The following is a 23,410-nucleotide window of genomic DNA, read 5'->3' as shown; positions in this document are numbered from 1 at the left end:
GTAAATATTTGTGCCGTCTCTGGATCCCTGTAAATATTAGTAACGTCTCTGGATACCCTGTAAATATTAGTACGCTCTCCGGATCCCCTGCAAATATTACTACTGTCTCTGGATCCCTGTAAATATTAGTACCGTCTCTAGATCACCTGTAAATATTAGTACTGTCTCTGGATCCCCTGTAAATATTAGTACGACTCTGGATCCCTGTAAATATTTGTTCCATCTCTGGATCCCCTGTAAATATTAGTACTGTCTCTGGATCCCCTGTAAATATTAGTACCAACTCTGGATCATGTGTAAATATTAGTACCGTCTCTGGATCCCCTGTAAATATTAGAACTGTCTCTGGATCCCTGTAAATATTTGTGCTCTTTCTGGATCCCTGTAAATATTAATACCGTCACTGGATCCCCAGGAAATATTAATGCCATCTCTGGAATCCTGTAAATGTTTTTACCATCTCTGGATCCCTGTAATGATTAGTACAGTCTCTCGATCCCCTGTTAATATTAGTACAGTCTCTGGATTCGCTGTAAATATTAGTTATGTCTCTGTATCCCTGTAAATATTAGTACTGTCTCTGGATCCCTGTAAATATTAGTACAGTCTCTGGATCTCCTGAAATTATGAGTACAGTCTCTGTATTCCCAGCAAATATTAGCACTGTCTCTGGATTCCCTTTAAATATTGTACTGTCTCTGGATCCCTGTAAATATTAGTACTGTCTCTGGACCCCGAATATATTCGTACTGTCTCTGGATCCCTGTAAGTAATAGTTCTGTCTCTGGATCCCTGTAAATATTAGTACCGTCTCTGGATCCTGTGTAAATATTTGTGCCGTCTCTAGATCCCCTGTAAATATTAGCACCGTCTCTCGACTACTGTAAATATTACTACTGTCTATGGATCCCCTGAAAATATTAGTACCATCTCTGGATCCCTTCTAAATATTAGTACCATCTCTGGATCCCCTGAAAATATTAGTAACGTCTTTGGATACACTGTAAATATTAGTACGCTCTCCGGGTCCTGTGTAAATATTAGTGCCATCTCTGGATCCCATATAAATATTACTACTGTCTCTGGGTCCCTGTAATAATTTGTGCTCTTTCTGGATCCCTGTAAATATTAGTACCGTCACTGGATCCCCTGTAAATATTAGTACCATCTCTGGATCCCTGTAAATATTAGTACCATCTCTGGATCCCTGTAAATATTAGTACAGTCTCTGGATTCCCTGTTAATATTCGTACAGTCTCTGGATTTGCTGTAAATATTAATTATGTCTCTGGATCCCTGTAAATATGAGCACTGTCTCTGGACCCCGAATATATGAGTACTGTCTCTGGATCCCTGTAAGTAATAGTTCTGTCTCTGGATCCCTGTAAATATTAGTACCGTCTCTGGATCCTGTTTAAATATTTGTGCCGTCTCTAGATCCCCTGTAAATATTAGCACCGTCTCTCGACTACTGTCAATATTACTACTGTCTATGGATCCCCTGAAAATATTAGTACTGTCTCTGGATCCCCTGTAAATGTTACCACCGTCTCTGGATCCGCTGTCAATATTAGTACAGTCTCTGGATCCTCTGTAAATATTAGTACCGTCTCTGAATCCCCTCTAAATATTAGTACCGTCTCAGGGTCCCCTGTAAATAGTAGCACCATCTCTGGATTCCCCTATAACGATAGATATTGTCTGTGGGTCTCTTGTAAATAATAGTGGAATCTCTGGAAACCCTGTAAATATTAATAAAATCTCTTGATCCACTGTTTTTTTACACTCGTTCATGGGATGTGGGCGTCATTGGCGAGGATGTTCGGGATGGTGTGTGACTTGGAGGGGAACGTGCAGGTGGTGGTGTTCCCATGTACCTGCCGTTCTTGCCCTTCTAGGTGGAACAGGTCGCGGGTTTGGGAGGTGCTGTCGAAGAATCATTGGCGAGTTGCTGCAGTGCATCCTGTGTGTGGCACATACAGCAGACACAGTACGCCAGTGGTGAAGGGAGTGAATGTTTAGGGTGGTGGATGGGGTGCCAATCAAGCGGGCTCCATTGTCCTGGATGGTGTCGAGCTTCTTGAGTGTTGTTGGAGCTGCACTCATCAAAGCAAGTGGAGAGTATTCCATCACACTCCTGACTTGTGCCTTGTAGATGGTGGAAAGGCTTTGGGGAGTCAGGAGGTGAGTCACTCGCCGCAGAATACCCAGCCTCTGACCTGCTCTCGCAGCCACAGTATTTATGTGGCTGGTCCAGTTAAGTTTCTGGTCAATGGTGACCCCCAGAATGTTGATTGTGGGTGATTCGGCGATGGTAATGCCATTGAATGTCAAGGGGAGATGGTTAGACTCTCTCTTGTTGGAGATGGTCATTGCCTGGCACTTGTCTGGCGTGAATGTTACTTGCCACTTATCAGCCCAAGCCTGGATGTTGTCCATGTCTTGCTGCATGTGGGCTCAGACTGCTTCATTATTTGAGGGGTTGTGAATGGATCTGAACACTGTACAATCATCAGCGAACATCCCCATTTCTGACCTTATGATGGAGGGAAGGCCATTGATGAAGCAGCTGAAGATGGTTGGGCCTAGGACACTACCCTGAGGAAATCCTGTAGACATGTCCTGGGGCTGAGATGATTGGCCTCCAACAACCACTACCAAGTTCCTTTGTGCAAGGTATGACTCCAGCCACTGGAGACTTTTCCCCCTGATTCCCATTGACTTCAATTTTACTCGGGCTCTTTGGTGCCACACTCGGTCAAATGCTGCCTTGATGTCAAGGGCAGTCACTCAAACCTCACCTCTGGAATTCAGCTCTTTTGTCCATGTTTGGATCAAGGCTGTAATGAGGTCTGGAGCCGAGTGGTCCTGGCGGAACCCAAACTGACCATCGGTGAGCAGGTTATTGGTGAGTAAGTGCCGCGTAAGTGCTGAGTAAGTGTTGGTATTAATACCATCTCTGGATCCACTGTTAATATTAGTACCGTCTCATGATCTCCAGTAAATATTAATACATTGTCTGGCTCCCCTCTAAATAACAATACTGCTTCTGGATCACACTGCACATATTACAACCGACTGTGGGTCGCTTGTAAATGTTGGTCCATCTCTGGATCCCCTATAAATATTAAACCATCTTTGGATCAGATATAAATATTAGTGCCGTCTCTGGATCCCCTGTAATTATTAGTACCGTCCCTTGATCCCCTGTAAATATTAGTACCGTCCCTGGATCCCCTGTAAATATTAGTACCGTCCCTGGATCCCCTGTAAATATTAGTACCTTCTCTGGATCCTCCTACATCTATTATTACTGTCTCTGAATCCCCTGCAAATATTAGTACTGCATCTGGATCCCCCTTTAAATATTAGTACCGACTCTGGATCCAATGTAAATATTTGTAATATCTCTCGATCCCCTGTAAACAGTAGTACTGCCTCTGGATCTCCCTGTGAATATTAGTACAGTTTCAGGATCCAATGCAATATTAGTACTCTCTCTGGCTTCCCTGTATATAATGTAACAATCTGTGGAGCTCACATAACGATTATTATTGTCTCTGGATCCACCTGTAAATATTATTACCTCTGGAACCACTGTAATTTTTGGTACATCCTTGGATCGTCTGTAAATAATACTACCCTCTGTGCATCCCCTATATCTCTTATGACCATCTCTGGATCCCCCTGGAATTATTTGCTTTTTCTCTGGATCCCTATGTAAATATTAATACCATATCTGGGTCCCCTCTAATATAAATACTGAACCAAAGGCGACATGAGGAAACACTTTTTTACACAGCGAGTGGTTAGGAACTGGAATGCACGGCCCGAGGGGGTGGTGGAGGCAGCTTCAATCATGGCCTTCAAAAGGGAACTGGAGAAGTGCCTGAAAGGAAAGAATTTGCAGGGCTTCAGGACGAGGGCGGGGAGTGGAACAAGCTGGATTGCTCTTGCATAGAGCCAGCGTGGACTCAATGGGCCGAATGGCCTCCTTCCGTGCTGTAACCTTACTATGATTCTATGATTCTATCTGGATCCCCTGGAAATATTCTCGACTCTGGATTCCCTGTAATTATTCGTACCGTATCTGAATCCCTTGGTAACTGTTAATAACATCTCTGGGTGCCCTGTGAATATTATTACTGTCTCTGGATCCCATGTAAATATGAGTACTTTCTGTTGATCCCCCTTTAAAGATTAGAAGCATCTCTGGATCGCCCTGTTAATATTAATGCATTCCCTGGACCAACTGTAAATGGAGAGAAGTCGGGAGGGATGTGGTCGAGGAGGCGAGCAATGAGGGAAAGGTGGGGACGAGTGGCAGAGAGGAAGGGAGGAATGGGGATAGGGGGAGAGGACCTAGAAAATAAGTGAATTACAGAGGAGAGGAGGTTAGGAATGGGCAAAGGAGGGGAGGAATGGAGAGAGGAGGGGAGGATTGGGGAGAGGAGGGGAGGAATGGGGAGAGGAGGGGAGGAACGGGGGAGAGGAGGGGCGGAACAGGGGGAGAGGAGCAATGAGGGACAGGAGTGGAGGAATGAGTGAGTGCAGGGAGTGACGGGAGAGATGAAGGGTCAATGGGAAAAGTAGAGAGAAATCGAGAGAGTGGGAGAGGATCATGAAAGGAGAGGAGCAATAGGTTTAGGTGGGGAGGAATGGATAGGAGGAATGGGGACAGAAGGAGAGGAATGGGGGAGAGGAGGGGATCCCCTGTAAATAATAGTGCTTTAACTAGATCCCCTGTAAATATTAGTACCGTCTCTGGATCCCTGTAAATATTAGTACCGTCCCTGTATCCCTTGTAAATATTCGTACCGTCCCTGGATCCCTTGTAAATATGTGTACCGTCTCTGGATCCCCTGTAAATAATAGTAGTCTCTGGATCCCTGGAAATATTGTTCTGTCTCTGGATCCCTGTAAATATTAGTACCGTCTCTGGATCCCTGTAAATATTAGGACCGTCTCAGGATCCCTGTAAATATTAGTACCGTCTCTGGATCCCTGTAAATATTTGTGCCGTCTTTGGATCCCCTGTCAATGTTGATACAATTTCTTGATCCCTGTAAATATTAATACCATCTCTGGATCCCCTGTAAATATTAGTACCGTCTCGAGATCCCCTGAAAATATTAATGCCATCTCTGTATCCCTGTAAATATTTGTGCCGTCTCTGGATCACCTGTAAATATCAGTACTGTCTCTGGATCCTTGTAAATATTAGTACCGACTCTGGATCCTGTGTAAATATTTGTGCCGTCTCTAGATCCACTGTAAATATTAGTAACGTCTCTGGATCCCCTGTAAATATTAGTACTGTCTACGGATCACCTGTAAATATTAATACCATCTCTGTAACCCTGTAAATATTAGTACCGTCTCTAGATCCCCTGTAAATATTAATACCATCTCTGGATCCCTGTAAATATTTGTGCCATCTCTGGATCCGCTGTAAATATTAGTACTGTCTCTGGATCCCTGTAAATATTAGTACCGACTCTGGATCATGTGTAAATATTTGTGCCGTCTCTAGATCCACTGTAATTATTAGTAACGTCTCTGGATCCCCTGTAAATATTAGTACGCTCTCCGGATCCCCTGCAAATATTACTACTGTCTCTGGATCCCTGTAAACATTAGTACCATGTCTGGAACCGCTGTAAATATGAGTACCATCTCTGGATCCCTGTAAATATTTGTGCCGTCTCTGGATCCCTGTAAATATTAGTAACGTCTCTGGATACCCTGTAAATATTAGTACGCTCTCCGGATCCCCTGCAAATATTACTACTGTCTCTGGATCCCTGTAAATATTAGTACCGTCTCTAGATCACCTGTAAATATTAGTACTGTCTCTGGATCCCCTGTAAATATTAGTACGACTCTGGATCCCTGTAAATATTTGTTCCATCTCTGGATCCCCTGTAAATATTAGTACTGTCTCTGGATCCCCTGTAAATATTAGTACCAACTCTGGATCATGTGTAAATATTAGTACCGTCTCTGGATCCCCTGTAAATATTAGAACTGTCTCTGGATCCCTGTAAATATTTGTGCTCTTTCTGGATCCCTGTAAATATTAATACCGTCACTGGATCCCCAGGAAATATTAATGCCATCTCTGGAATCCTGTAAATGTTTTTACCATCTCTGGATCCCTGTAATGATTAGTACAGTCTCTCGATCCCCTGTTAATATTAGTACAGTCTCTGGATTCGCTGTAAATATTAGTTATGTCTCTGTATCCCTGTAAATATTAGTACTGTCTCTGGATCCCTGTAAATATTAGTACAGTCTCTGGATCTCCTGAAATTATGAGTACAGTCTCTGTATTCCCAGCAAATATTAGCACTGTCTCTGGATTCCCTTTAAATATTGTACTGTCTCTGGATCCCTGTAAATATTAGTACTGTCTCTGGACCCCGAATATATTCGTACTGTCTCTGGATCCCTGTAAGTAATAGTTCTGTCTCTGGATCCCTGTAAATATTAGTACCGTCTCTGGATCCTGTGTAAATATTTGTGCCGTCTCTAGATCCCCTGTAAATATTAGCACCGTCTCTCGACTACTGTAAATATTACTACTGTCTATGGATCCCCTGAAAATATTAGTACCATCTCTGGATCCCTTCTAAATATTAGTACCATCTCTGGATCCCCTGAAAATATTAGTAACGTCTTTGGATACACTGTAAATATTAGTACGCTCTCCGGGTCCTGTGTAAATATTAGTGCCATCTCTGGATCCCATATAAATATTACTACTGTCTCTGGGTCCCTGTAATAATTTGTGCTCTTTCTGGATCCCTGTAAATATTAGTACCGTCACTGGATCCCCTGTAAATATTAGTACCATCTCTGGATCCCTGTAAATATTAGTACCATCTCTGGATCCCTGTAAATATTAGTACAGTCTCTGGATTCCCTGTTAATATTCGTACAGTCTCTGGATTTGCTGTAAATATTAATTATGTCTCTGGATCCCTGTAAATATGAGCACTGTCTCTGGACCCCGAATATATGAGTACTGTCTCTGGATCCCTGTAAGTAATAGTTCTGTCTCTGGATCCCTGTAAATATTAGTACCGTCTCTGGATCCTGTGTAAATATTTGTGCCGTCTCTAGATCCCCTGTAAATATTAGCACCGTCTCTCGACTACTGTCAATATTACTACTGTCTATGGATCCCCTGAAAATATTAGTACCATCTCTGGATCCCTTCTAAATATTAGTACCATCTCTGGATCCCCTGAAAATATTAGTAACGTCTTTGGATACACTGTACATATTAGTACGCTCTCCGGGTCCTGTGTAAATATTAGTGACATCTCTGGATCCCATATAAATATTAGTACTGTCTCTGGGTCCCTGTAATAATTTGTGCTCTTTCTGGATCCCTGTAAATATTAGTACCGTCACTGGATCCCCTGTAAATATTAGTACCATCTCTGGATCCCTGTAAATATTAGTACCATCTCTGGATCCCTGTAAATATTAGTACAGTCTCTGGATTCCCTGTTAATATTCGTACAGTCTCTGGATTTGCTGTAAATATTAATTATGTCTCTGGATCCCCTGTCAATATTAGTACCGCCTCTGGATCCCCTGCAACTATTTGTACCGTCTCTGGATCCCTCTATATATTAGTACTGTCTCTTGATCCCTGTAAATATTAGTACAGTCTCTGGATCCCCTGTAATTATTAGTACAGTCTCTGTATTCCCTGCAAATATTAGGACTGTCTCTGGATCCCTGTAAATATTAGTACCGTCTCTGGATCCCCTGTAAACATTCGTGCCGTCTCTGGATCCCCTGTAAATATTAGTACCATCTCTGGATCCCTGCAAATATTTGTGCCGTCTCTGGACCCCCTGTACATATTTGCCGTCTCTGGATCCCCTGTAAATATTAGTACCGACTCTGGATCCTGTGTAAATATTAGTACCATCTCTGGATCCCCTACAAATATTAGTACAGTCTATGGGTCCCTGTAAATATTTGGGCTCTTTCTGGATCCCTGTAAATATTAGTACCGTCACTGGATCCCCTGTAAATATTAATACCATCTCTGGATCACTGTAAAGATTAGTACCATCTCTGGATCCCTGTAAATATTAGTACAGTCTCTGGATCCCCTGTAAATATTAGTGCATTCTCTGGATTCGCTGTAAATATTAATTATGTCTCTGGATCCCTGTAAATATTAGTACGGTCTCTGGATCACCTGTAAATATCAGTACCGTCTCTGGATCCCCTGTAAATATTAGTACCGTCTCTGGATCCCTGTAAATATTTGTGCCGTCTCTGGATCAAATGTAAATATTAGTACCGACTCTTGATCCTGTGTAAATATTAGTACCATCTCTGGATCCCCTCTAAATATTAGTACTGTCTCTGGATCCCCTGTAATTATTAGTAGAGACTCTGAATTCGCTGTAAATATCAATTATGTCTCTGGATCCCTGTAAATATTAGTACTGTCTCTGGATCCCTGTAAATATTAGTACAGTCTCTGGATCCCCTGCAATTATTAGTACAGTCTCTGGATTCCCTGTAAATATTAGTACTGTCTCTGGATTCTCTGTAAATACTAGAACTGTCTCTGGATCCCTGTAAATATTAGTACTGTCTCTGGATCTCTGTAAATATTAGTACCGACTCTGGATGCTGTGTAAATATTTGTGCCGTCTCTAGATCCACTGTAAATATTAGTACTGTCTCTGGATCCCCTGTAAATATTTGTACCGTCTCTGGACCCCTGAAATATTGCGACTGTCTATGGATCCCATGTAATTATTGATACCATCTCTGGATCCCTGTAAATATTAGTACCATCTCTGGATCCCCTGTAAATATTAGTACCATCTCTGGATCCCTGTAAATATTTGTGCTGTCTCTGGATCCCTGTAAATATTAGTAACGTCTCTGGATACCCTGTAAATATTAGTACGCTCTCCGGATCCCCTGCAAATATTTCTACTGTCTCTGGATCCCTTTAAATATTAGTACCGTCTCTGGATCCCCTGTAAATATTAGTACTGTCTCTGGATCCCCTGTAAATATTAGAACCGACTCTGGATCCCTGTAAATATTTGTTCCGTCTCTGGATCCCCTGTAAATATTCGTACTGTCTCTGGATCCTCTGTAAATATTAGTACCAACTCTGGATCATCTGTAAATATTAGTACCGTCTCTGGATCCCCTGTAAATATTAGTACTGTCTCTGGATCCCTGTAAATATTTGTGCTCTTTCTGGATCCCTGTAAATATTAATACCGTCACTGGATCCCCAGTAAATATTAATGCCATCTCTGGATTCCTGTAAATATTTGTACCATCTCTGGATCCCTGTAATGATTAGTACAGTCTCTCGATCCCCTGTAAATATTAGTACAGTCTCTGGATTCGCTGTAAATATTAGTTATGTCTCTGGATCCCTGTAAATATTGGTACTCTCTCTGGATCCCTGTAAATATTAGTACTGTCTCTGGACCCCGAATATATGAGTTCTCTCTCTGGATCCCTGTAAGTAATAGTTCTGTCTCTGGATCCCTGTAAATATTAGTACCGTCTCTGGATCCTGTGTAAATATTTGTGCTGTCTCTAGATCCCCTGTAAATATTAGTACCGTCTCTCGACTACTGTAAATATTACTACTGTCTATGGATCCCCTGTAAATATTAATACCATCTCTAGATCCCTGTAAATATTAGTACCATCTCCGGATCCCCTCTAAATATTAGTACCATCTCTGGATCCCTGTAAATACTTGTGCCATCTCTGGATCCCCTGAAAATATTAGTAACGTCTTTGGATACACTGTAAATATTAGTACGCTCTCCGGGTCCTGTGTAAATATTAGTGCCATCTCTGGATCCCATATAAATATTAGTACTGTCTCTGGATCCCTGTAAATATTAGTACTGTCTCTGGATCTCTGTAAATATTAGTACCGACTCTGGATGCTGTGTAATATTTGTGCCGTCTCTAGATCCACTCTAAATATTAGTACTGTCTCTGGATCCCCTGTAAATATTAGTACCGTCTCTGGACCCCTGAAATATTGCTACTGTCTGTGGATCCCATGTAATTATTGATACCATCTCTGGATCCCTGTAAATATTAGTACCATCTCTGGATCCCCTGTAAATATTAGTACCATCTCAGGATCCCTTTAAATATTTGTGCCGTCGCTGGATCCCCTGTAATATAAGTAACGTCTCTGTATACCCTCTCAATATTAGTAACGTCTCTGGATCCCCTGTAAATATTTGTGCAGTCTCTGGATCCCCTGTAAATATTAGTACCGACTCTGGATACTGTGTAAATATTAATACCATCTCTGGATCCCTGTAAATATTAGTACCATCTCTGGATCCCTGTAAATATTAGTACAGTCTCTGGATTCCCTGTTAATATTCGTACAGTCTCTGGATTTGCTGTAAATATGAATTATGTCTCTGGATCCCTGTAAATATTAGTACTGTCTCTGGACCCCGAATATATTAGTACTGTCTCTGGATCCCTGTAAGTAATAGTTCTGTCTCTGGATCCCTGTAAATATTAGTACCGTCTCTGGATCCTGTGTAAATATTTGTGCCGTCTCTAGATCCCCTGTAAATATTAGCACCGTCTCTCGACGACTGTAAAAATTACGACTGTCTATGGATCCCCTGAAAATATTAGTACCATCTCTGGATCCCTTCTAAATATTAGTACCATCTCTGGATCCCCTGAAAATATTAGTAACGTCTTTGGATACACTGTAAATATTCGGACGCTCTCCGGTTCCTGTGTAAATATTAGTGCCATCTCTGGATCCCATATAAATATTAGTACTGTCTCTGGGTCCCTGTAATAATTTGTGCTCTTTCTGGATCCCTGTAAATATTAGTACCGTCACTGGATCCCCTGTAAATATTAGTACCATCTCTGGATCCCTGTCGATATTAGTACCATCTCTGGATCCCTGTAAATATTAGTACAGTCTCTGGATTCCCTGTTAATATTCGTACAGTCTCTGGATTTGCTGTAAATATTAATTATGTCTCTGGATCCCTGTAAATATTAGTACTGTCTCTGGACCCCGGTAAATATTAGTACTTTCTCTGGGTCCTGTGTAAATATTTGTGCCGTCTCTTGATCCCCTGTAAATATTAGTACCGTCTCTGGACCCCTGTAAATATTACTCCTGTCTATGGATCCCCTATAAATACGAATACCATCTCTGGATCCCTATAAATATCAGTAGCATCTCTGGATCCCCTGTAAATATTAGTACCATCTCTGGTTCCCTGTAAATATTTGTGTCATCTCTGGATCCCCTGAAAATATTAGTAACGTCTCTGGATACACTGTAAATATTAGTACGCTCTCCGGGTCCCCTGTAATTATTAGTACTGTCTCTGGATCCCTGTAATTATTAGTACCGTCTCTGGATCCCCTGTAAAGTTTAGTGCCGTCTCTGGATCTCCTGTAAATATCAGTACCATCTCTGGATCCCCTCCAAATATTAGTACTGTCTCTGAATCTCTGTAAATATTAGGACCGACTCTGGATGCTGTGTAAATATTTGTGCCGTCTCTAGATCCACTGTAAATATTAGTACTGTCTCTGGATCCCCTGTAAATATTAGTACCGTCTCTGGACCTCTCAAATAATACTACTGTCTATGGATCCCCTGTAATTATTGATACCATCTCTGGATCCCTGTAAATATTAGTAACGTCTCTGTATACCCTCTAAATATTAGTACGCTCTCCGGATCTCCTGTAAATATTAGTACTATCTCTGGATCCCTGTAAATATTAGTACCGTCTCTGGATCCCCTGTAAATATTAGTACCGCCTCTGGATCCCCTGCAACTATTTGTACCGTCTCTGGATACCTCTATATATTAGTACTGTCTCTTGATCCCTGTAAATATTAGTACAGTCTCTGGATCCCCTGTAATTATTAGTACAGTCTCTGTATTCCCTGCAAATATTAGGACTGTCTCTGGATCCCTGTAAATATTAGTACCGTCTCTGGATCCCCTGTAAACATTAGTGCCGTCTCTGGATCCCCTGTAAATATTAGTACCATCTCTGGATCCCTGCAAATATTTGTGCCGTCTCTGGACCCCCTGTACATATTTGCCGTCTCTGGATCCCCTGCAAATATTAGTACCGACTCTGGATCCTGTGTAAATATTAGTACCATCTCTGGATCCCCTACAAATATTAGTACAGTCTATGGGTCCCTGTAAATATTTGTGCTATTTCTGGATCCCTGTAAATATTAGTACCGTCACTGGATCCCCTGTAAATATTAATACCATCTCTGGATCACTGTAAAGATTAGTACCATCTCTGGATCCCTGTAAATATTAGTACAGTCTCTGGATCCCCTGTAAATATTAGTGCATTCTCTGGATTCGCTGTAAATATTAATTATGTCTCTGGATCCCTGTAAATATTAGTACGGTCTCTGGATCACCTGTAAATATTAGTGCATTCTCTGGATTCGCTGTAAATATTAATTATGTCTCTGGATCCCTGTAAATATTAGTACGGTCTCTGGATCACCTGTAAATATCAGTACCGTCTCTGGATCCCCTGTAAATATTAGTACCGTCTCTGGATCCCTTTAAATATTTGTGCCGTCTCTGGGTCAAATGTAAATATTAGTACCGACTCTTGATCCTGTGTAAATATTAGTACCATCTCTGGATCCCCTCTAAATATTAGTACTGTCTCTGGATCCCCTGTAATTAATAGTAGAGTCTCTGGATTCGCTGTAAATATCAATTATGTCTCTGGATCCCTGTAAATATTAGTACTGTCTCTGGATCCCTGTAAATATTAATACAGTCTCTGGATCCCCTGCAATTATTAGTACAGTCTCTGGATTCCCTGTAAATATTAGTACTGTCTCTGGATTCTCTGTAAATACTAGAACTGTCTCTGGATCCCTGCAAATATTAGTACTGTCTCTGGATCTCTGTAAATATTAGTACCGACTCTGGATGCTGTGTAAATATTTGTGCCGTCTCTAGATCCACTGTAAATATTAGTACTGTCTCTGGATCCCCTGTAAATATTAGTACCGTCTCTGGACCCCTGAAATATTGCTACTGTCTATGGATCCCATGTAATTATTGATACCATCTCTGGATCCCTGTAAATATTAGTAACATCTCTGGATCCCCTGTAAATATTAGTACCATCTCTGGATCCCTGTAAATATTTGTGCTGTCTCTGGATCCCTGTAAATATTAGTAACGTCTCTGGATACCCTGTAAATATTAGTACGCTCTCCGGATCCCCTGCAAATATTTCTACTGTCTCTGGAACCCTTTAAATATTAGTACCGTCTCTGGATCACCTGTAAATATTAGTACTGTCTCTGGATCCCCTGTAAATATTAGAACCGACTCTGGATCCCTGTAAATATTTGTTCCGTCTCTGGATCCCCTGTAAATATTAGTACTGTCTCTGGATCCCCTGTAAATATTAGTACCAACTCTGGATCATGTGTAAATATTAGTACCGTCTCTGGATCCCCTGTAAATATTAGTACTGTCTCTGGATCCCTGTAAATATTTGTGCTCTTTCTGGATCCCTGTAAATATTAATACCGTCACTGGATCCCCAGTAAATATTAATGCCATCTCTGGATTCCTGTAAATATTTGTACCATCTCTGGATCACTGTAATGATTAGTACAGTCTCTCGATCCCCTGTAAATATTAGTACAGTCTCTGGATTCGCTGTAAATATTAGTTATGTCTCTGGATCCCTGTAAATATTGGTACTGTCTCTGGATCCCTGTAGATATTAGTACTGTCTCTGGACCCCGAATATATTAGTTCTCTCTCTGGATCCCTGTAAGTAATAGTTCTGTCTCTGGATCCCTGTAAATATTAGTACCGTCTCTGGATCCTGTGGAAATATTTGTGCCGTCTCCAGATCCCCTGTAAATATTAGTACCGTCTCTCGACTACTGTAAATATTACTACTGTCTATGGATCCCCTGTAAATATTAATACCATCTCTAGATCCCTGTAAATATTAGTAACATCTCTGGATCCCCTCTAAATATTAGTACCATCTCTGGATCCCTGTAAATATGTGTGCCATCTCTGGATCCCCTGAAAATATTAGTAACGTCTTTGGATACACTGTAAATATTAGTACGCTCTCCGGGTCCTGTGTAAATATTAGTGCCATCTCTGGATCCCATATAAATATTAGTACTGTCTCTGGATCCCTGTAAATATTAGTACTGTCTCTGGATCTCTGTAAATATTAGTACCGACTCTGGATGCTGTGTAATATTTGTGCCGTCTCTAGATCCACTCTAAATATTAGTACTGTCTCTGGATCCCCTGTAAATATTAGTACCGTCTCTGGACCCCTGAAATATTGCTACTGTCTATGGATCCCATGTAATTATTGATACCATCTCTGGATCCCTGTAAATATTAGTACCATCTCTGGATCCCCTGTAAATATTAGTACCATCTCAGGATCCCTTTAAATATTTGTGCCGTCGCTGGATCCCCTGTAATATAAGTAACGTCTCTGTATACCCTCTAAATATTAGTAACGTCTCTGGATCCCTGTAAATATTAGTGCAGCCTCTGGATTCCCTGTAAATATTAGTACAGTCTCTGGATTCGCTGTAAATATTAGTTATGTCTCTGGATCCCTGTAAATATTAGTACTGTCTCTGGATCCCCTTTAAATATTAGTACAATCTCTGGATCCCTGTAAATATTAGTACCGTCTCTGGTTTCCTTGTTAATATTAGTACAGTCTCTGGATCCCCTGTAAATATTTGTACCGTCTCAGGATCCCTGTAAATATTTGTGCCGTCTCAGGATCCCCTGTAAATGTTAGTACAGTCTCAGGATCCCCTGTAATTATTAGTACAGTCTCTGGATCCCCTGTAATTATTCGTGCAGTCTGTGCATTCCCTGTAAATATTAGTACTGTCTCTGGGTTCCCTGTAAATACTCGTACTGTCTCTGCATCCCTGTAAATATTAGTACTGTCTCTTGATCCCTGTCAATATTAGTACCGACTCTGGATCCTGTGTAAATATTTGTGCCGTCTCTGGATCCACTGTAAATATTAGTAACGTCTCTGGATCCCCTGTAAATATTCATACCGTCTCTGGACCCCTGTAAATATTACGACTGTCTATGGATCCCCTGTAAATATTAATACCATCTCTGGATCCCTGTAAATATTGGTTCCATCTCTGGATACCCTGTAAATATTAGTACCACCTCTGGATCCCTGTGAATATTTGTGCCGTCTCTGGATCCCCTGTAAATATTAGTAACGTCTCTGGATACCCTGTAAATATTAGTACCGTCTCTGGATCCCCTGTAAATATTAGTACTGTCTCTGGATCCCTGTAAATATTAGTACAGTCTCTGGATCCCCTGTAAATATTAGTACCGTCTCTGGATCCCCTGTAAATATTAGTACCGTCTCTGGATCCCCTGTAAATATTAGTACTGTCTCTGGATCCCTGTAAATATTAGTACAGTCTCTGGATCCCCTGTAAATATTAGTACCGTCTCTGGATCCCCTGTAAATATTAGTACCGTCTCTGGATCCCTGTGTGTATTTGTGCCGTCTCTGGATCCCTTCTAAATATTAGTACCGACTCTGGATCCTGTGTAAATATTAATACCATCTCTGGATCCCTGTAAATATTAGTACCATCTCTGGATCCCTGTAAATATTAGTACAGTCTCTGGATTCCCTGTAAATATTAGTACAGTCTCAGGATTAGCTGTAAATATTAATTATGTCTCTGGATCCCTGTAAATATTAGTTCTGTCTCTGGATTCCCTGTAAATATTAGTACCATCTCTGGATCCCTGTAAATATTTGTGCCGTCTCTGGATTCCCTGTAAATATTAGTAACGTCTCTGGATACCCTGTAAATGTTAGTATAGTCTCAGGATCCCCTGTAATTATTAGTACAGTCTCTGGATCCCCTGTAATTATTAGTGCAGTCTGTGGATTCCCTGTAAATATTAGTACTGCCTCTGGGTTCCCTGTAAATACTCGTACTGTCTCTGCATCCCTGTAAATATTAGTACTGTCTCTTGATCCCTGTCAATATTAGTACCGACTCTGGATCCTGTGTAAATATTTGTGCCGTCTCTGGATCCACTGTAAATATTAGTAACGTCTCTGGATCCCCTGTAAATATTAGTACCGTCTCTGGATCCCCTGTAAATATTAGTACTGTCTCTGGATCCCTGTAAATATTAGTACAGTCTCTGGATCCCCTGTAAATATTAGTACCGTCTCTGGATCCCCTGTAAATATTAGTACCGTCTCTGGATCCCTGTGTGTATTTGTGCCGTCTCTGTATCCCTTCTAAATATTAGTACCGACTCTGGATCCTGTGTAAATATTAATACCATCTCTGGATCCCTGTAAATATTAGTACCATCTCTGGATCCCTGTAAATATTAGTACAGTCTCTGGATTCCCTGTAAATATTAGTACAGTCTCAGGATTCGCTGTAAATATTAGTTATGTCTCTGGATCCCTGTAAATATTAGTACTGTCTCTGGATTCCCTGTAAATATTAGTACCATCTCTGGATCCCTGTAAATATTTGTGCCGTCTCTGGATTCCCTGTAAATATTAGTAACGTCTCTGGATACCCTGTAAATATTAGTACGCACTCCGGGTCCCCTGTAAATATTAGTACCGTCTCTGGATCCCTGTAATTATTAGTACCGTCTCTGGATCCCCTGTAAATATTAGTACCGTCTCTGGATCCCCTGTAAATATTAGTACCGTCTCTGGATCCCTGTAAATATTAGTACTGTCTCTGGATCTCTGTAAATATTAGTACCGACTCTGGATGCTGTGTAAATATTTGTGACGTCTCTAGATCCACTCTAAATATTAGTACTGTCTCTGGATCCCCTGTAAATATTAGTACCATCTCAGGATCCCTGTAAATATTTGTGCCGTCTCTGGATCCCCTGTAATATAAGTAACGTCTCTGTATACCCTCTAAATATTAGTAACGTCTCTGGATCCCCTGTAAATATTTGTGCCGTCTCTGGACCCCTGAAATATTGCTACTGTCTATGGATCCCATGTAATTATTGATACCATCTCTGGATTCCCTGTAAATATTAGTACCATCTCAGGATCCCTGTAAATATTTGTGCCGTCTCTGGATCCCCTGTAATATAAGTAACGTCTCTGTATACCCTCTAAATATTAGTAACGTCTCTGGATCCCCTGTAAATATTTGTGCCGTCTCTGGATCCCCTGTAAATATTAGTACCGACTCTGGATACTGTGGAAATATTAATACCATCTCTGGATCCCTATAAATATGAGTACGATCTCTGGATCCCTGTAAATATTAGTACCGTCTCTGGTTTCCTTGTTAATATTACTACAGTCTCTGGATCCCCTGTAAATATTTGTACCGTCTCTGGATCCCCTGTAAATATTAGTACCGTCTCTGGATCCCCTGTAAATATTAGTACTGTCTCTGGATCCCTGTAAATATTAGTACAGTCTCTGGATCCCCTGTAAATATTAGTACCGTCTCTGGATCTCCTGTAAATATTAGTACCGTCTCTTGATCCCTGTGTGTATTTGTGCCGTCTCTGGATCCCTTCTAAATATTAGTACCGACTCTGGATCCTGTGTAAATATTAATACCATCTCTGGATCCCTGTAAATATTAGTACCATCTCTGGATCCCTGTAAATATTAGTACAGTCTCTGGATTCCCTGTAAATATTAGTACAGTCTCAGGATTCGCTGTAAATATTAGTTATGTCTCTGGATCCCTGTAAATATTAGCACTGTCTCTGGATTCCCTGTAAATATTATATACCATCTCTGGATCCCTGTAAATATTTGTGCCGTCTCTGGATTCCCTGTAAATATTAGTAACGTCTCTGGATACCCTGTAAATATTAGTACGCTCTCCGGGTCCCCTGCAAATATTAGTACTGTCTCTGGATCCCTGTAATTATTAGTACCGTCTCTGGATCCCCTGTAAATATTAGTACCGTCTCTGGATCCCCTGTAAATATTAGTACCGTCTCTGGATCCCTGTAAATATTAGTACTGTGTCTGGATCTCTGTAAATATTAGTACCGACTCTGGATGCTGTGTAAATATTTGTGACGTCTCTAGATCCACTCTAAATATTAGTACTGTCTCTGGATCCCCTGTAAATATTAGTACCATCTCAGGATCCCTGTAAATATTTGTGCCGTCTCTGGATCCCCTGTAATATAAGTAACGTCTCTGTATACCCTCTAAATATTAGTAACGTCTCTGGATCCCCTGTAAATATTAGTACCGACTCTGGATACTGTGTAAATATTAATACCATCTCTGGATCCCTGTAAATATTGGTACGATCTCTGGATCCCTGTAAATATTAGTACCGTCTCTGGTTTCCTTGTTAATATTACTACAGTCTCTGGATCCCCTGTAAATATTTGTACCGTCTCTGGATCCCCTGTAAATATTAGTACCGTCTCTGGATCCCCTGTAAATATTAGTACTGTCTCTGGATCCCTGTAAATATTAGTACAGTCTCTGGATCCCCTGTAAATATTAGTACCGTCTCTGGATCCCCTGTAAATATTAGTACCGTCTCTGGATCCCTGTGTGTATTTGTGCCGTCTCTGGATCCCTTCTAAATATTAGTACCGACTCTGGATCCTGTGTAAATATTAATACCATCTCTGGATCCCTGTAAATATTAGTACCATCTCTGGATCCCTGTAAATATTAGTACAGTCTCTGGATTCCCTGTAAATATTAGTACAGTCTCAGGATTCGCTGTAAATATTAGTTATGTATCTGGATCCCTGTAAATATTAGTACTGTCTCTGGATTCCCTGTAAATATTAGTACCATCTCTGGATCCCTGTAAATATTTGTGCCGTCTCTGGATTCACTGTAAATATTAGTAACGTCTCTGGATACCCTGTAAATATTAGTACGCTCTCCGGGTCCCCTGTAAATATTAGTACTGTCTCTGGATCCCTGTAATTATTAGTACCGTCTCTGGATCCCCTGTAAATATTAGTACCGTCTCTGGATCCCCTGTAAATATTAGTACCGTCTCTGGATCCCTGTAAATATTAGTACTGTCTCTGGATCTCTGTAAATATTAGTACCGACTCTGGATGCTGTGTAAATATTTGTGACGTCTCTAGATCCACTCTAAATATTAGTACTGTCTCTGGATCCCCTGTAAATATGAGTACCATCTCAGGATCCCTGTAAATATTTGTGCCGTCTCTGGATCCCCTGTAATATAAGTAACGTCTCTGTATACCCTCTAAATATTAGTAACGTCTCTGGATCCCCTGTAAATATGTGTGCCGTCTCTGGACCCCTGAAATATTGCTACTGTCTATGGATCCCATGTAATTATTGATACCATCTCTGGATCCCTGTAAATATTAGTATAATCTCTGGATCCCCTGTAAATATTAGTACCATCTCAGGATCCCTGTAAATATTAGTGCAGCCTCTGGATTCCCTGTAAATATTAGTACAGTCTCTGGATTCGCTGTAAATATTAGTTATGTCTCTGGATCCCTGTAAATATTATTACCGTCTCTGGTTTCCTTGTTAATATTAGTACAGTCTCAGGATCCCCTGTAATTATTAGTACAGTCTCTGGATCCCCTGTAATTATTAGTGCAGTCTGTGGATTCCCTGTAAATATTAGTACTGTCTCTGGGTTCCCTGTAAATACTCGTACTGTCTCTGCATCCCTGTAAATATTAGTACTGTCTCTTGATCCCTGTAAATATTAGTACCGACTCTGGATCCTGTGTAAATATTTGTGCCGTCTCTGGATCCACTGTAAATATTAGTAACGTCTCTGGATCACCTGTAAATATTCATACCGTCTCTGGACCCCTGTAAATATTACGACTGTCTATGGATCCCCTGTAAATATTAATACCATCTCTGGATCCCTGTAAATATTGGTTCCATCTCTGGATACCCTGTAAATATTAGTACCATCTCTGGATCCCTGTGAATATTTGTGCCGTCTCTGGATCCCCTGTAAATATTAGTAACGTCTCTGGATACCCTGTAATTATTAGTACGCTCTCCGGATCCCCTGTAAATATTAGTACTGTCTCTGGATCCCTGTAAATATTAGTACCGTCTCTGGATCCCTGTGTGTATTTGTGCCGTCTCTGGATCCCTTATAAATATTAGTACCGACTCTGGGTCCTGTGTAAATATTAATACCATCTCTGGATCCCTGTAAATATTAGTACCATCTCTGGATCCCTGTAAATATTAGTACAGTCTCTGGATACCCTGTAGTACCATCTCAGGATCCCTGTAAATATTTGTGCCGTCTCTGGATCCCCTGTAATATAAGTAACGTCTCTGTATACCCTCTAAATATTCGTAACGTCTCTGGATCCCCTGTAAATATTTGTGCCGTCTCTGGATTCCCTGTAAATATTAGTACCGACTCTGGATACTGTGTAAATATTAATACCATCTCTGGATCCCTGTAAATATTAGTACGAACTCTGGATCCCTGTAAATATTAGTGCAGCCTCTGGATTCCCTGTAAATATTAGTACAGTCTCTGGATTCGCTGTAAATATTAGTTATGTCTCTGGATCCCTGTAAATATTAGTACTGTCTCTGGATCCCCTTTAAATATTAGTACAATCTCTGGATCCCTGTAAATATTAGTACCGTCTCTGGTTTCCTTGTTAATATTAGTACAGTCTCTGGATCCCCTGTAAATATTTGTACCGTCTCAGGATCCCTGTAAATATTTGTGCCGTCTCTGGATCCCCTGTAAATATTAGTACCGACTCTGGATCGTGTGTAAATATTAGTACCATCTCTGGATCCCCTACAAATATTAGTACAGTCTATGGGTCCCTGTAAATATAAGAACATAAGAACATAAGAAATTGGAGCAGGAGTAGGCCAATCGGCCCCTCGAGCCTGCTCCGCCATTCAATAAGATCATGGCTGATCTGATCCCAACCACAAATCTAAAGAACACAAGAAGTCGGAGCAGGACCCGGCCACATAGCCCCTGGGCCCTCTCCGCCACCCACAGGGCATTGACCGATCCGAACTCAGCTTCATGTCCAATTTCCTGCCCGCTCCCCATAACCCCTAATTCCCTTTACTTCTAGGAAACTGTCTATTTCTGTTTTAAATTTACCTAATGATGTAGCTTCCACAGCTTCCTGGGGCAGCAAATTCCACAGACCTACCACCCTCTGAGTGAAGAAGTTTCTCCTCATCTCAGTTTTGAAAGAGCAGCCCCTTATTCTAAGATTATGCCCCCTAGTTCTAGTTTCACCCATCTTTGGGAACATCCTTACTGCATCCACCCGATCAAGACCCTTCACAATCTTATATGTTTCAATAAGATCGCCTCTCATTCTTCTGAACTCCAATGAGTAGAGTCCCAATCTACTCAACCTCTCCTCATATGTCCGCCCCCTCATCCCCGGGATTAACCGAGTGAACCTTCTTTGTACTGCCTCGAGAGCAAGTATGTATTTTCTTAAGTATGGAGACCAAAACTGTATGCAGTATTCCAGGTGCGGTCTCACCAATACCCTATATAACTGCAGCAATACCTCCTTGTTTTTATATTCTATCCCCCTAGCAATAAAAGCCAACATTCCGTTGGCTTTCTTGATCACCTGCTGCACCTGCATACCAACTTTTTGATTTTCTTGCACTAGGACCCCCAGATCCCTTTGTACTGCAGTACTTTCCAGTCTCTCGCCATTAAGAAAATAACTTGCTCTCTGATTTTTCCTGCCAAAGTGCATAACCTCACATTTTCCAATATTATATTGCATCTGCCAAATCTCCGCCCACTCACCCAGCCTGTCTATATCCCCTTGCAGGTTTTTTATGTCCTCCTCACTCTCTACTTTCCCTCCCATCTTTGTATCATCTGCAAATTTTGATATGTTGCACTCGGTCCCCTCCTCCAAATCGTTAATATAGATTGTAAAGAGTTGGGGACCCAGCACCGACCCCTGTGGAACACCACTGGTTACTGGTTGCCAGTCCGAAAATGAACCATTTATCCCAACTCTCTGCTTCCTGTTCGATAACCAATCCTCCACCCATGCCAGAATATTACCCCCAATCCCGTGATTTTTTATCTTAAGTAATAATCTTTTTATGTGGCACCTTGTCGAATGCCTTCTGGAAGTCTAAATACACTATGTCCACTGGTTCCCCTTTATCCACCCTATACGTTATATCCTCGAAGAACTCAAGCAAATTTGTCAGACATGACTTCCCCTTCATAAAGCCATGCTGACTTTGTCCTATTAAATTATGCTTATCTAAATGTTCCGTTACTGTCTCCTTAATAATAGACTCCAAAATTTTACCCACCACAGATGTTAAGCTAACTGGCCTATAATTTCCAGCCTTCTGCCGACTACCCTTTTTAAATAACGGTGTTACATTAGCAGTTTTCCAATCTGCTGGGACCTCTCCTGAGTCCAGGGAATTTTGGAAAACTATCACCAAAGCATCCACAATCCCTACTGCCACTTCCCTCAAGACCCTAGGATGGAAGCCATCAGGTCCAGGGGATTTATCCGCCTTGAGTCCCATTATTTTACTGAGTACCATCTCCTGAGTGATTTTAATCGTATTTAGCTCCTCCCCCCCGAGAGTCCCCTGTTTGTCCAGTGTTGGGATATTCTAAGTGTCCTCTACTGTAAAGACTGAAACAAAATATTTGTTCAGCATTTTTGCCATCTCCATGTTTCCCACCATTAATTTCCCGGTCTCATCCTCTAAGGGACCTATGTTTGCCTTAGCCACCCTTTTTCTTTTTATATAACTATAGAAACTCTTGTGCTCTTTCTGGATCCCTGTAAATATTAGTAGCGTCACTGGATCCCCTGTAAATATTAATACGATCTCTGGATCACTGTTAAGATTAGTACCATCTCTGGATCCCTGTAAATATTAGTACAGTCTCTGGATCCCCTGTAAATATTAGTGCATTCTCTGGATTCGCTGTAAATATTAATTATGTATCTGGATCCCTGTAAATATTAGTACGGTCTCTGGATCACCTGTAAATATCAGTACCGTCTCTGGATCCCCTGTAAATATTAGTACCGTCTCTGGATCCCTGTAAATATTTGTGCCGTCTCTGGATCAAATGTAAATATTAGTACCGACTCTTGATCCTGTGTAAATATTAGTACCATCTCTGGATCCCCTCTAAATATTAGTACTGTCTCTGGATCCCCTGTAATTATTAGCAGAGTCTCTGGATTCGCTGTAAATATCAATTATGTCTCTGGATCCCTGTAAATATTAGTACTGTCTCTGGATCCATGTAAATATTAGTACAG

This window comes from Heptranchias perlo, unplaced genomic scaffold (assembly GCF_035084215.1).
Source record: "Heptranchias perlo isolate sHepPer1 unplaced genomic scaffold, sHepPer1.hap1 HAP1_SCAFFOLD_88, whole genome shotgun sequence".
NCBI classification, from domain to species: domain Eukaryota; kingdom Metazoa; phylum Chordata; class Chondrichthyes; order Hexanchiformes; family Hexanchidae; genus Heptranchias; species Heptranchias perlo.
Note: the sequence above shows the minus strand (reverse complement) of the source record.